At 40.8% G+C, this 6,513-nt stretch overlaps 1 long non-coding RNA gene across 1 annotated transcript; it reads left to right on the forward strand.

Moving 5' to 3' along the window:
- The first annotated feature begins 250 nt into the window (after positions 1-250).
- On the forward strand, positions 251-4,004 carry LOC133740827 (uncharacterized). The gene is made up of 3 exons (XR_009861450.1): positions 251-811; positions 1,397-1,473; positions 2,466-4,004. It is a non-coding gene; the product is annotated as an uncharacterized LOC133740827 (long non-coding RNA).
- Positions 4,005-6,513: the final 2,509 nt, after the last annotated feature.

Here is a 6,513-nt window from a genome sequence, read left to right on the forward strand (position 1 = left end):
ACTGAACGTTTTAGGGGGGTCAAAGGAGTTGACTTTTTATACATTGGGAAATTGGGAAAACGTCCTTCATGAAAGTTGTAGAACGCGTCGATACGAGTTCGTGGACATATGGAACGTAATATTCGGAGTTCGTATGAATAAGTTACGAATATTTGAAAATTGGGATTTTCTATAAATATGAAAAAAAATCCGAATATTGCAAATGAGGACAGAATTTCTGGAACTCCAGAAATTTCTCCCCATTTCTCTCTCGAGCCCAGCCGCGACCCCCTCCCTTCGTCACCTTCGTTCTTCCTCATCCGGCCACCGATTGATGTGAAACAAAGTGGGTTTTTCTGGTCTCGACCCCCTTTACGAGTTTGTAGAAGAAATCGAAGTGAAATACGAGCTGTATGAGGCTCTACAAGGTCGAGAAGAGAGCCTCGTCGGAGACGAAATCGCTCTTCCCCACTTTTTCTGGGCTCTACTTTGTCTGGCCATATCTTCCTCTACAGGCCTCCGATCGACCTGATTCCAAAAGCAATTTTTCTCACCGTGAAGTTTTCTACAACTTTCCAGAAGACATCGACTTGAGATAACCATCGTGGTGGCCGCTAGAAGACCGAGAAGCCGCACAGCCGAGCTGGAAATCGTCTTCCTTCGCCACCTTGGTTCTCCCAGCTCCGGCCACTATAGCTCGAGTTCTTTGAGGGTTTTTCTAGCCCAGAGGAAGTAGAAGCTATCCCCAAGAAGGCTTGCAGCGATTTGATCCGGGGTGATCGAATTTTGAAGATTGGGAAACTAGGGTTCTTCGGGTTTCAAAACTTGCGAGGTAAAATTCTACTTTTTGGCTCATAATCTGACTTTGGTGTAGTTATGAAAGTTTCAATTCGAGTTAAGATGAATAACTTTCATGTTGGGAGTTTTGTCTAATTTTGACTTTGGATGGGTGGCGGTGCCGCCACTGTGATGGTGGTTTCCGGCGACCTCCGGCCACCCCAAGGACAGTTTCTGTCCATTTTTGTGTTCTACGTGTCGATACGATCGTTTGCATATATAATTCATAATTTTTGGATATCGTATGATTAAGTTATGAATTTTTAAGTTTCGATCGATTTCGATCGTTCGATTTGTGATCTGTGAAGATCAGACCGTCTGATGGAATGGTAGATTCGATATGTTGATCGTATGACTGTCCCGGTGACTTTGTGAGGTCACGGGCGAAGATCCGACCGTTGGATCTTCGTATAATTGAGAAATAGTAATTCGGAAGGCGATTCGTGAGAATCCGACCGTCGGATTTTCATATAATTTTGTGGAGATGTTAGTAAAGGCGATTCAGGAAGATCTGAGCGTTGGATCGTCGTTTAATTACATTTTTGAGTTGTTGGCTAAGTCAAGATCATTATTGGACTAGGTGATTGACGGTTTGAGTTGGTGGACGATTGTGGATCGTATTTTGAGCTGAATTGAAGACGCAGCGGGATTATCGAGGTGAGTAAACCTCACGTGGTTCATATTACGAACCCAATACAATTAATTGCTTTATTTTGTTGCAATCATATGAACTATTGTTGGTGTTACTAGACATTCCTGTGTGAATGTCTGTATATATATTATTACGAGAAATAATATGTATTGTTGGAGTTGTGTTGAGTTATTGTTGAGAAACAATATATTGTGAGAGGTATTGAGTTTATTGTTGAGAAACAATATATTGTGAGAGGTATTGAGTTTATTGTTGAGAAACAATATATTGTGAGAGGTGTTGAGTTTTATTGTTGAGGAACAATAAATTGTTGTGATCTGTGGAGATCACTAGGTCACGAGGTGACCATGGCATCTATTAGTGAATCACGCTCTCGTACCGGGCTGGTGGTTATTAATAGTATTAAATCGTAATCACGTCTGTGGCCGGACGAGTGGTTACGTTCAGTTAGAGCTCTAGTCTGTCTGCCAAATGTGGAGTGACCTTATGAGTGAAATTGAGAGTAACTCATAAGTGTCTATATATATGTGGTAACCTTATGAGGGAAATTGAGAGTAACTCATAAGGGTCTATATATATATAATTAGTCTGTCTGCCAAATGTGGAGTGACCTTATGAGTGAAATTGAGAGTAACTCATAAGTGTCTATATATATGTGGTAACCTTATGAGGGAAATTGAGAGTAACTCATAAGGGTCTATATATATATAATGAGTCTGTCTGCCAATTGTTGAGTAGTGATGTGAGGGTAATGTTGAGGTTACTTGAGACTGTGAGGGGTCTTATGTGAGAAGTGTTGAGGATACTTGAGTCTTTTAAGAATGAGTTCTTAAAAGAGAGCCTCAAGAGTATCCTTCCTTTTATGGTGATCGTGTTGAGTTATAATAATTGTAAGGAAATAAATCAACAATTCTTTCTTGTTTACTCATACTAGCTGTCAAAAGCTTACCGGGTTTTGTGTTGTTGCAACTCCCGGTACACTATTCAAATTGTGTAGCGGGTAATCCTACAGGACAGGAGAACCAGGACGGTGATCGTGCGGTTAGAGCAATTGTTAGAGTTTTACAGCAATTGTAAGTTGTGAGGTGTGTTATGCTCATTTAGAGCTTTACAATATTGCTTGTGAGAGTGAATTGTAATAATGAACTCGAGGTTTCGAGATTTGGAGTTTGTGTACCTTGTGGTGAGATTATATTGAGAAAAAAATTCAGAACGTTTATTTGATTAAGTGGTTTAATTCATGTTTCGGATTTGAATTTATTATTCAAAATTCGGGGCGTGACAGTTTGGTATCAGAGCGTAAGGTGCATATTTGGTGATGTGTCAATACCTTCCGAGTGATGGCCCGTCTGCAGCGGATCCCCATCGTGTGCTCTTCGGTATTGGCTAAGTCATTGGGTATGCGTGAGTGTTGGGAGTTGTTTAGGCCGCTAGGTCGTTTAGGGAACGTGAATACCTTCCCTATAGTATTGACTTGGTTAATATGAAATTGTATTTGACTTATACTGTGTTTTAAGTGTTATACATGTATTAGCCAAGCATACTATACTCCTTAGGTGATGGATATTCGAAGGGGTTGTACTTAGAACCTTACAGTTGTCTTGTAGGTTCGTATGGGAATAAGTTCAGTGGCCGCAAGTTACAATCCTTGAGGAATAGGAACCTCTTGATTCAACTCTGTTAAGTCAACGAGGATTGTTGTATGGAAGTGAGGTTCTTTTGGATGTTGAAGTGTTTGGTTGAAGGCATGATGTGGACCTATGCACGTACCTAGTGTGGATACGAGTATTAATGGATAGAAAGTTTGCCTTCTTAAGTTGGACGTACATATGTTTTTGGATGAGATGTACATGTCAAATAATAGATATCTTGTTTTGTAATGAGATGTCCTTGTAGAGTTTGTTAGTAGGGTTGAGGTTAGGGAAGAAATTATTGTGGTTACTTCTTCCTTGTGCTTGTAAGTTGTTAAGCAGGGTTTGAGGTGCGAGACAAGAATTTTATTTTGTGCTCGATGGTTAGAGATGAGAGACCATTGTTTTGGGTTGTCGTTGAGTACTATAATTCCTTCAGAATCAAGATTGTTGGTAGAATTGGAATTAGTAGTAGTTTTGGTGATTCGGAATTTGAATTGAGTTCGCGAGATGTGTCTTATATACGTGGTTGATGTTGCTTGCATCATTTTGGAACGATACGTTACGATTCACAAGGAAAACTGGATCTGAAATTTATTCATTTGAACACCATGGGTTGATGACCTGACCGTGACTTGTGAATATAGTTTTGTTCAAGTGAATGAAATTGAATTTTGAGGCCTATGTATGGTGCAAGAAGAAGCATGGAGGACATGTTAGAGTCAGGCAAGGGTTTGCCTTTGGTGATTGATTTTAGGTGATATAGTTAAACGCAATTTCAGATATTGATTTTAGTGACTTTGTTAGGTATCCATAGTGGTTCAAGTGAATTACTATGTGATATGGAGTTTGATTCGATTTCTGAATCGCTAAATGTTAGGGATTGAATTGTGGTGAGTTTTTGTTGAAGCAATTGATAGATGGAATTATCGAGATTCTATAAGAGTTGTAAGAGTAACTCTAAAGACGTGGGTTTTTCCTAGCTCACTCAGGATGTGTTTAGCTTTATAAATTCCTAATCCTATCGATGAAATTGTTTGTGTTTGGTTTGACTCAGAGGATACTAGCTAGACCTCGATGCGACTTAATTGATTGTTGGATTCTTTTGAGTGATTGTTTTTATTGCATCATTATGAAAGATGTGTGCAGTAGAGTTGTTTATGGTTTTGAAAATAGTATTGGGTGACCAAGGTTCGATCCTTGGTGTTGTTGTTGGTTAAACAAAAAGAAAAGAAAACATGCACACCATCTTATTGATTTTATATTACAAAAAAAAAAAAAAAAAAAAAAAAAAAGGAAAACGAGGACTATGCTATGCTAAGCCTAGTCAGCAGCTCCGGATGGATTGAGGCTGAGCTCAAGAGAAACTGGAGATCCACGGTTGTAACCGCCTGAGCCACCGAAATAGTAATCATGTGCACTACCTTCCTCGGAAGTAGTCTTCAGGTTACCAAAGACGTCCTCGCCGTGCACGGGGAACAGAGGAAGAGTTTGAACCTCCTGGTGATCTCCTCCTCGTTGTTGCAGGGATGTTTGTCCTCCTGTTGTGCCAAAAGAGTTGTACTGGTATTAGTGTTGAAGGGTGAGGAAGATTTTGAAACAAAATTTAAATAAATAAATCCTTCATTACCAGTAGAATAGGTGGAACCAAAGTTGAGATCAATGGATCTACCATCATCAGTAGAACTAGTGGACCCAAAATTGATGTCAATGGATCCACCAGCTGGCCCAAAATTGATGTCGATGGATCCACCAGCACCAGTAGAACCAGTGGACCCAAAATTGAGATCAATGGATCTACCAGTACCAAGAGAACTAGTTCCCATGGGCACTGGAGCAGCCTGATTACACCTATTCATCTGCTTCTCTCGAGCCCTGACGTTCTGGAACCAAAAGTAAATGTTCTTACCCTCAACATACCCATACTGGTTCAGCTGGAGACAGATCTCGTGAATGTGCTCTGTAGTTGGGCACTTAAATCCCTTGACGTAGTAAAGATCCTTGAAGATTCTTATTTGTTCTGGAGTAGGAATCCACCTGGTACGGCTTCGCCAGAAATCCATGTTGGCACTACTTCCAGCTGCTAGGGTGTTTCCTCCCTCCTCTGTTGGTTGCTGTTGTTGTGGTTCCATTTGTTGCGGGGTTTGGAGCTCCATTAGTTGCAGAGTTCGTGGCTCTTGGGTCATGGGGTGAGAGGATGTGAAAATCGAGGAATACATGGTTTAGTGTTTGAGGGAGATTTTGTTAGAAGGATTGGAGTTGTTGAACTGGTGATTGGAGATCTGAGATTCTCAGAGGAAAGATGAGATCGAATCTTCAAATGGAAGAAAAGATCTGAGAAAGAAGGATTGAAGATTTGGAGGAAAAGATTGAAGATCTGAAAGTTCAGAGGAAAGATGGGATTGAATCAACTAGATGGGAGAGAAGATCAGAAGAGAAGGATTGAAATTGATGAAGAAAGGATTTGAGAAGAGAAAGGCTGAAGAGTTGAGAGAGAAAGACTTGAGCTCGGAAGAAAATTTCTTTTCTTTTGGAGTGAACAGTTTTTCTCCAGAATGCACCTATTTATAGAACAAGGTGAGCAGATCTCCACCGTTGGATGAACGATCTCAGAATTTGAATCCACGCGTTGGATTAAAGTCGCCCCGAAACCCGGAAAAGCTGTTGGCGCGTGTTGAGCGTGTAAGGGGACAGGCCGAACCTCGAGACGCTGTGGCAGACAGCTTTAGCCGAAAGTGATTTGCTTTCCGTAAATCACGGAAGAGACGTGTCGTGGCACGTGGAGTGTACCGACAGTTTGTTTTTAATTCTATCGCTTTTGATAGAATAAATAAAAGAATTGTGAGGACAACAGCGAGAGCAGCTGGTGCTCTAGTGGTTGAAGAGCAAAGCTCTTGTACAAGAGGTCAGAGGTTCGAACCTTGCCTCTCGTTTATTTTTATTATGTTAGCTTATGACATAATAAATATAACACGTGAGCATATATTAATGAAGGCAGCTCTTGCTTCAGTGGTTGGGAGCAAAACCTTCGTGTTCGAGGTCGGGAGTTAGAACCTTACCTCTTACAAATATTTTTGGATCTCGTATATGCTTGATATACGGACGTATATACGGTATGTACGGTATGCATACGTATATACGGTCTGTACGGTATGCATACGTATATACGGTCTGTACGGTATGCATACATATATACGGTATACCTACGGTATGTACAATTTCATACCGTAGCCGAGCTAAAAAGTTGTGGGCCGAATAGTAAGCCCAATTTGGTTGGGCCTATTCAAAATGCGTTTGGTTCGGCCGAATGGTAGGCCCAAATGTTAAGCCCAATCGTTCGGCCCGAATAGTAGGCCCAAATGTTAAACCCAAATTGGTTTGGGCCGGTTCGAAATGTGGATGGTCCGATTTCTT

Source organism: Rosa rugosa, chromosome 3 (genome assembly GCF_958449725.1).
Source record: "Rosa rugosa chromosome 3, drRosRugo1.1, whole genome shotgun sequence".
NCBI lineage: Eukaryota > Viridiplantae > Streptophyta > Magnoliopsida > Rosales > Rosaceae > Rosa > Rosa rugosa.